The 8,785-nt window shown below is 57.3% G+C and overlaps 1 protein-coding gene across 1 annotated transcript in view; it reads left to right on the top strand.

The window, feature by feature from the left end:
* The first annotated feature begins 3,411 nt into the window (after positions 1-3,411).
* Positions 3,412-8,785, top strand: part of NDRG1 (N-myc downstream regulated 1) — a 54,444-nt gene continuing 49,070 nt past the window's right edge. Inside the window, exon 1 of the mRNA XM_042973616.1 lies at positions 3,412-3,526. The gene's annotated coding sequence lies outside the window, so the exon portion shown is untranslated. The remainder of the gene's footprint in view (positions 3,527-8,785) is intronic.

The raw sequence follows: 8,785 nt of genomic DNA, 5'->3' as shown, positions 1-8,785 counted from the left end.
AGAGAGTCAGATGCTTAACTGATTGAGCCATCCAGGCGCCCCAGTTTGTTTTTTTTTTTTTTTTCTTTTGATGAGGAGGCTGAGGCAGGAAATCAAAGCACTTGCCCAGGGGTGTAGAGCTTGTGAGTGGTGAGGCCGGGAGGGGGTGGGGAAAGCTATTGTTTTTCCTAACAAGATTTGCAGAACTGTTGGGCCAGGAACTTGATAAATTAAAGCCTTAAAAATAAAGGGAAAGGGACTGAAGGAGGTGGAGGCCTGTGTCTAGACACGTGGTTAGAGTAATTCCAAGGAGGAAGCGGGGAGAGGAGTAGGGCTACAGTAACCAGAGGGCAACTGGGATACTAGAAAGGGTCATGAACGGCAGTGAATGTGTACTCCTTGATTAGAATGATCTGGAAGGGAGGGAGATAGGGATTCCGGAGGATGGGGGGGGGGGGTGGGCAGTGCTCTGGAATCCCTATCTCCCTCCTTTCCAGATCATTCTAATCAAGGAGTACACATCCACTACAATTCATGGAGCTGGGGGATGCTGGCTTTTCAGGGACGTTTCCTCATCCCAGCAGGAAAGAAATATGGCACCGCAACGTCAGGCTTATACATTGTGGTGGAAAGGTCTGATGGCTTCTCTCACCCGTTTGTTCTATGTGCACGTGGAGGGGACGGAGGTGCAGGGAGGTGGGGTAACTGCCCAGGTGTCACAGCCCCTATGGGAACCAGGTGCTATTCTCCTGAACTCCAGCTTTCTCTCGGGTCTCTCTCAACCCTGAGTACCATTACCTTCCAAGAAAGAGGGTGGGGAACAGGTGAGCCCTAAGGTCCTTTTCGTCCAGATATTCCGTGATAAAATTGAAGGTGTTGCTAAACAGAAATTTCCAGAGGACATTAGTCCAGAAACTCCAATCTCATCCTGTGACGGATTTGCAGCACACACGCATTTACTAAGCAAATCTAATTCTATTGCTGACCAGCGAGAAAGAGAAATAATTTAAACAGCTCAACTCAATTGCACCCACATTTGGCTCCAAGGGCTTCTGCTGCCTCAGCTGGTCCGGGCTGGGGGATGTGGGGGTGTGGGCGGCTCTGGGCTCCTAGGCGCACTCTTCTACTCCCCTGTGCGTCCGGACTTGAGCCAAAGTCCGTATTTCCTATAGTGTGGCCACCTTGAGGGAGCTGGCTGTGTTGGGTCTATGGGACAGGGAGTGTGGGATCCAGCGGATTTGGACTCTGCAATCATCGCCTTTCAACCTTGTTTTAGAATGCCTCAGCTCTGGGGCACCTGGGTGGCTCAGTCGGTTGAGCGTCCAACTTCTGCTCAGGTCACCATCTCACGGTCGGCGAGTTCGAGCCCCGTGTCGGGCTCTGTGCTGACAGCTCGGAGCCTGGAGTCTGCTTTGGATTCTGTGTCTCCCTCTTTCTCTCTCCTCCCCCGCTCTTCTTCTCTCTATGCCCTTGGTACCTTCCCTCCCCTGTCCCTGAATTTGTTCTCCTGCTCACTGCCTTCTGGAAAGTTGGGGTTCCCATAGAGCAACTTGGGGGCCTCTGGCTGCAGGTCTGGGTTGCTCTGTGTGCACCGTCCCAAAGACTTCCTCACAGGGGCAGGAAGGGGCCTCTCTTGGCCAAACGCCCTCCTTCAGCACACATACTAGTGTTTTAATTTGTTATCGAAGGAGTAGGCAGGCTCCTCCATAGTTTTAAACTTGACTCTGTATCTTTGGCAGGTAACAAACCACAGGTGCTCAATAAATGTTTGTTGAAAGCCAAAACAGAAGGTAAGGGAAAATGGATGCATGTGAGTGGGGTAAAAAGACTGCTAGATCTGGGAAGGTCTTCAAATAGCAGGGTGGCTTCGGAGGAGGCAGATTTTTGTTCACGACCATATCCGCAGGGTCTAAGACTGTGCCTGGGCATAGAAGGGGCTTGATCCGGGTACTGAATGAATGGGCTCAGTGTAGCCTTTTTGTTGCACGGATGGGGAAACAGAGACTCGGTCTCCTACGCCGCGCCCCTGAAGGAAAGGACTTTGCCTTTTCAGTCCTTTTCCCCCGTGGCTGAGCACAGACCCCGGCTCACTGCAGTGGCTCGATAAATATTTGTAGAGTAACAGGAGAAGTAAATGTCAGGGCGTATGGAGGCAGACGGGATGCACAGGGAGCCAGGTCCCTTGGCTCGAACAAAGCACCGGCAGGTGGAGGGAGTGGGTTTATCATCAGCCAGAAGCGATAGGGCGGGGGAAGGAGCCTGGAGCCTGCAAATACAAGTCCTGACAGGGGCCTGGGGACAGTGACAGGGTCTTCCTTTACTTATTAAGTGATGTTCTTCCAGTCCAGTGGTTCTCACCCGGCTGCACCTTAGAACTACCTGGAGAGCTCCCTAACCTTCTGATTAATCTGGTCTAGGACGGGGCCCAGGCAGGCCCCTTTCAAAAATAAGTTCCTCCGGGGGATTCTCATAGGCAGCGAGGGTTGAGAACACGGAGACCATCTTGAAACAGTAACAAGGCACGGGAGAAGGACAGCTAAGGGTGGAAAGGGTGCTCGGGGTCAAGTACTGGGAAGCAGAAGAGGAAGGGGTGAGGACCCTCCCAGCCACGGCTCCCAGGGGAGGGGAGAAGGCCAAGGGCGGGAAACTAGTGGGACTGGTGGGCTTAGAACTGGGGAGGGGCAGAGGCAGGGGCCGCTGGGCTCGCAGATCAGGTGGGATGGGGTGAACCAGACGGATGAGATTCAGCGGGAGCTAGGATTTCAGGGGAGAGACGAGCCAACAGGGGGACATGGAGGGACAGCCGCTGGCAGCTGGTCGAGGGGAAGCCGAGGAGGCAGCCTCGGGAAGGCGGTTAAATGGGGCTCGGAGCTAAGACCTCGAGACTCACTGGGAGGAAGTGGGGAGCAGCCCCACAAGGGATGTCAGGGCGTGGCGCAATGGGACTCGGCGGAAGAAACTCCGAGACACCGAGGGGGCCGTTCGGTCACACGGAGACACACGGAAATCCACACGCACAGGCACGAGCGTGCACGTGGCCACGCGCGAGCACACAAACGCTCCCCGCCCCCCCCCCACCCCCACCCCGTGCACACGCGCCCGCGGCACACGCGGAGGCCCTGGCTTTCCGGGCGAGAGAGGCGACCGCCGAGCCGAACCGCAGCCCGGCCCGGGAGGGCCCTCCCCGCCGCGCCCCTACAAAGGCTTGCGCAACAGGCAGCGGTTCTGGCGGGCGCCCGCCGCGCTCTGCCCCAGCCCAGCCGGGCCCGGCTCACTGGCGGGAGCGGGAGGAGCGCCGGGGAGGAGGGAGCGGCGAGGGGTGTGTCCCCGCGGTGTGCGGGCTCGGGAGGGGCGGGGCGGGGCGAGCGCGGGGGCGGGGCCGCGGCGCGTATAAAGTCGCTCTCCGCTCGGGCATAAACAAACCTAGCCCGGCTCGCCGCTCCGACCCCGGAGCGCACGCACAGCCTCACCGTTCTCCTCCGCGCCCGCTGGCCGCCGCGCCTCCAGCCGAGCTCCGGCCTCTCTTGCCTTCCTCCCTGTACCTTGGGTAAGCCCGACACCCTCTTCCCGCGGGGCAGGGAGGCGTCGATCGCCCACGGGTGCCGCCGCAGCCCCTGGACCGCCCTTTGTGGCCCCCGAGCGGCAAGTGCGTGGCGACCCTGCGGCGCGGGGCGCAAGGAAGGGCTTTGGGGCGCGGCCGCCGCTGGAGTGGAGGGGTCGGTTAGCGAAGAGGAGGAAAAGAGATCCCCGCCCACCTTTCCCCAGCCGGGAAAGTGGGATCCTGAGGGTCGGGGACGGCTGGAGAGCCGGCCGGGGAACACCTTGATCGCGCTTCCCAAAGGCACCCCGGAGTCACGGCTGGCGTCGCAGGCCTGAGGGCGCGCTGGAAGGGGGAGCCGGAGGAGGGCCTGGGAGAGAGTGTGTGTGTGTGTGTGTGTGTGTGCGCGCGCGCGCGCGCGTGTGTGTGTTGGGGCGGGGTGTGTCCTCGGAGTGGGGTGTCTGGGGAAGGAGGGCTTGAGCGCGCGTGTGTAGAAAGGAGACTGGTAGGGACCGCTCGAGCTGAGGCTGGAAAAGGGGCCGTGGGTGTGTCTGGTTTCCAGACTGCGCCCCGAACCGATTTGCATCCGAGGGGCGGGGGCCGATTCCGCCTCGAAGCCAGGGTGGGGTGTGTGCGCGTGTGATGGGAGGGGGAGGGTCCGAGTGTATCTCGACGCTTGCCGTACGCGCGGGAGCCCGGGTCCGCCAGCGCCGCTGGGCCGGGTGCGCACCCCGAGGTGGCCCGGGGTTGGCGCTGTGGCTGCGCGGGAGAGGTGGCCTGCTCCAGAGGGGTCGTGTGGGCAAGTGGCGGCCCAGCGCTGGCCGGGGCCGCGGGTGGCGTCATTTTCGCCTCCGCCCACCTCCCCCGCTCGCCTGGTCTCCCGGCCTCCGGGACCCGCCTCTCCGGCCCTCCGCGGGGAAGAGCAGCTGGAGTTGCTCCGACGTTCCCAGGAGATCCGCGGTCCCTGATCCAGCCTGGGGCCGGGAGGGCAGGGCGTGACGAGCGAGGTGGGCCGGGGGTGGGGTGGGGTGGGGGGCGACAAACGTGCCGCCACCTCCGTCGCTTTAGTGACTGAAGCCCGGATTTAGTGGATCCTTTCCTTACCCGCCCCCCGTCGCCCCCGCCCCCCCCCCCCGGAATTTTCCCGTCTGTCGCCTCTGCTGTCAGATGTCCCTGTGGGTCAGCGGCAGCACCCGTCTGTGGCTGGGAAGAGGGAGGTGCCTGGCAGCCAGTGGGGGAGGGCCCAGGCTCAGCCCTTCCTCACAGATGTCCTGGCCACTTGGATTTGTCCGCTTCCTTTAAGTTCCTGGGGAAAGATTGAAGACTCAAAGAGAGTTCAGCCCGTGGCCACACTGGACAGCTTTATTCTCTTCGTCGCGTCCATCGGCCACACTTACTGTTCTCAAATGAGCAAGATATCTAAATACAGACCTGTGTTCTCGCTGTCAAAATGCAGTGTCCCCGCAAACCCGCCAGCCGTGCCTCCTGTACCGAAATTCGGCGTCGGTACCAGCTTTCGCTAACCTGAACTGAAGTAAGCAAGGTACAGAGAGAGCACATCCCAGCACCTGTTTGTAAGGTGTTCACCCATTGCGGGGACAAGTGCAGGGAAAGGGGGGGAAGTGCTGATGTGGCACCTGGCACGGGGGGCGGGGGGTGACGAAGAGGTGGAAGTGATCCCGAAGTGGAGGGGGAACTGCCAGAGGGACCCTGCCCTGGTGTAAGGAGTCAAACCTATAAAATGCTCTCACCTGTGACTTCTTAGTTTTGTGGGACTTTGTCCCCCACAAGAGGCTGAGAAGGAAGGCTTTGCCTCCCTCGCCCTGCAACCTGATACCTGGCACTTGAGAGGGGTTCAAATCCATGCACTGAATGAATTGAGTGGCTCCTTCCCTCTGCCCCATTCCCCTCTAGTATCCTGGGTGGGGTCCCAAGCAGGCAATTGACCTTTGGGGTGGCCGTGTTCGATTTGGCTTTGCAGAGAGACCTTGGAGCACCTGTTTGGGGGTCTTCTCTCCCCCAGAGGGAGATCTCCAGGCGCGACATGCAAATTCAGGATTACTAACTGTGGGTCTGATAATTTGGAATGGAATGAAAAACCCACACAAGTTCCTCATCCAACTTCTGCCCGTTTTACAGATGGAAACTGAGGCCCAGAGATAGGGTATGGCTTGTCAAGGCTTAGCCAGAGCTGGAACTTCACCTTCCAGACCCCTCTGGTTGGGACTGAAGGTGGTGAAAGGGGTTCTTTGGTCTTGATGTTTGCCCCTCTGCCGTGAGGGGGGAGGAAATCAATAAGATCCTGAGTTTCTGGCGAGGAAACTTTCCGGGCGGAACGTGGTCATCCTTTATTTATTTAGTGTAAATCAGATTGTTCTGGAGAGCTTAGCAGAATCAGACTAGTGAGCAAGGGCTCCCGCTGGATTCTGGCTGCCCCCTCCAGGTTGGACCTTAGATCTGAACAGAGCTGGGGGCTCCTCCCCGCCTCACCAGGCTCATGAAACTTCCTGGCCTGAGCTTGCCTTGGCGTGGATGGGGAAGAAAGATGACATTGTGTTTTCCTGGTGGCCCAAAGCTGCACTTCTTTCTTGGGACCCAACTCTGGAGAATCCCATCCAAGGCGTGACTCAAAGTGGCTGTGCCTCGGGGAAAGGAAGCCAGGATGATGACTCAGCATCTAAGACTCTGGTGGGGAGGAGGCCTGACTCAGGCTGGGAGGGGGTAGAGGGGCAGGGCTCTCTCTCTCTCTCTCTCTCTCACTCTCTCTCTCTCCCTCTCCCTCCTAGCCCTCCGCTGCATCCCTGCTTTCCCTTTCATCCCTGGGAGAGTTCTGCCTGAGCTGTATTGGTTCCACTGAGTAGATCAGAGAAATGAGGCTCAGAGAGTTTAAGGGACTTGTTTGCGGCCACCTGGCTGGAAGTGGGAGAGGCAGGCTTTGGACCCAGAGAGCCAGACTCCCAAGCGTCTGTTCTTTTTCACGACAGCACGTTGGGGTGACCGGGAAAAGCTGGAATGAAAGGTCCAGAGACGCAGACAGGAGCTCCCTGCCTCAGTTTCCTCTCCGGTAATGTGGGAATGACAGACAACGTCTAGTGGGAGACCTGTAAATGTTAATTGAGTTAATCCACATACACAACTGAGAGGAGTGCCGGGCACGTGGGAACGCCATGTAGGTGTTTGCTGTCGATGATATCCACAAATTACATTTCTCAAGGCATTTCCTTGGCAATCCGTGTCCGGGACTTTTGTCCCAAGCTTACCCATGCCAGTGAACGTGCCTTCACGTGCTGAACTCATGTTTTGCTTCTTGAAGTTCTTCCAAAAAAAACAAAAACAAAAACAAAAACTAAGCTTCTGCAGACTGCATAAAAATGTGATGAGAACCTTGTCTGAAATGCAGATTTCCAGGCCCTGCGAGTTTGGGAGGGGCCAGGAATCTGCACCGTTTCAAAGTTCCCTGCGCTGGATTGGAGGGAGGGCGTAATGAAGGCAGCCAGGGTTGAGGACGTCTGCTCCAGAGCGATGGGCGAGAGGGAAAGGAAAGGAGAGGCCACGTGTCCCCTGCTCCTGTGTTACCAGACCGGGGGGCTCCGTAAACAGCCCTTACCTGGCTAAGGTGCCTTGTGGCTTCAGTGTTCTCACCTCATTCAGTTGAAAGATGGGAGACATTCTTGCCATTTCTCAGGTCAGAAAACCGAGGGTTGGGCAGGCGACCTGTGTGTCTTGAATCAAGCGAGTGGGGTCCTGTTTCAGGTGAGCAGCCCTGGATCTTTCCCCTGCCAGTGTCGACCTTTCCCACCCAGACCCTTCTGGACCTGTTTTTGAAGCATGCACTTGGCTTCCTAGATTTGTTTCATGCTGCCCTTCCTACCTCCCTGATCTCAGTCGGGGCCCAGGCCTGCCTGTCTACTTGTTCTTTCTGTTTCCATTTGGAGACCAGAGATGGATGGAAGGCAGCGTCTGCTGCAGAGCTGGAGGTGAGTTTCCTGATACCCTCTTGGCCTCCTCCCACACCAGCCCGGGCTTATTGGAGGTGGGTGCGCGGAGGGACTGGGGCACTTTGGGTGCGTGTGGAGCCCAGTTCTCCAGGGTGGGTGTTGTGAGAGATGAGGGAAATCTGGGGGGGTCTGATTTGGCATTACAGAAAGGAACAGATTACAAATTCAGGTCCATGAAGGGACCTTTCTGTGATCTGATCTTTGCCTTGCCATCTTACATTTACTAAAGACCTGCCCGCCCCCTACCTGCAGGGGCTCTGCCTCTAGGCTTTTCCAGTCTAACAGGGTGTTCCTCCAACTGAGCCCATAGGAGATGAGGCTCATTAGCCGTCTGGGGGGCCTTGAATAGCCTGCTCAGGAGTTCATCTTTTGTTTTATAGTTTTTCTCTCTTAAGTCTGTGGCAACCTCAGTATACGTGGGGATGTTTACACCTGTGTTCAGCTCTGCTTGAAGAGATGGATGGGGGCCCGGACTCCATCCTGCTCCCCATCTAATCCTAGCTTTACTCCCTTGGCTTTGAGAAGATTCTGAGCAGCTCTCTGGGCACCACCCACATGTGTGTTTGAGCAGCCATCTTAAGAGGTACTCAATTCTGCGGACTCCCAGCTGGGAACCCTGGCTTCCTCTCCTCTCTTTCTAAGCATGGAACTTGCCTCCTTTTCTCCAGAACGCCCTCCCTGGCTTTCCCCTCCAGGCAGACTGGCATGCTGGGGTGGTGCCCTCCTTGGATCATTCTGGGCTGAGTCTGCTTACCCTTTTCCTGCAGACTTAGTAGGCACTTAATGTTGATCAGAAGAAGCCCTCCATTTCTTAAGGAAATAACTTGGGCCGTCTTGGTGTAGGAAAGATTGGAAGGCCATCCAGAGTGTAGAAGCATCGAGACCATTTTGGGGAAGGATCCTGTCTGTGTGGCCATCATGCCATCTCTGGAACAAAGGGTTTTGTAGGAGGAATCTACATCCTTGCCCTGTGCTGGCATTGGTTCCGTTGGTGTGCGTTCGACAAATTATCTCACGGACCATCCGGTGCAGCTTGTCCCTCAGATTTGCAGAAGAATCCTTGAATCCTACCAGTGTCCTCCTTTGGACTTGCCATTGTTCTGCTTGTCCCCGCAGACGGTCTTCTCTCTACCAAGCAAATTTATCGGGCTGCCAAAATTCTACTGAGAACCTTCAGGATGATCCCCGGGGGGTATTGCAGAGAGGGGGTGGGTGCCGCTGGATTGCGAACCCCTCCCTCTTCCTACTGTATGTCCTGGACCCTCTGGCT

The sequence above is a fragment of the Panthera tigris genome, chromosome F2 (assembly GCF_018350195.1).
Source record: "Panthera tigris isolate Pti1 chromosome F2, P.tigris_Pti1_mat1.1, whole genome shotgun sequence".
Taxonomy (NCBI): domain Eukaryota; kingdom Metazoa; phylum Chordata; class Mammalia; order Carnivora; family Felidae; genus Panthera; species Panthera tigris.
The sequence above is the reverse complement of the archived record's forward strand: the minus strand, read 5'-3'. Positions and strand labels throughout refer to the sequence as shown.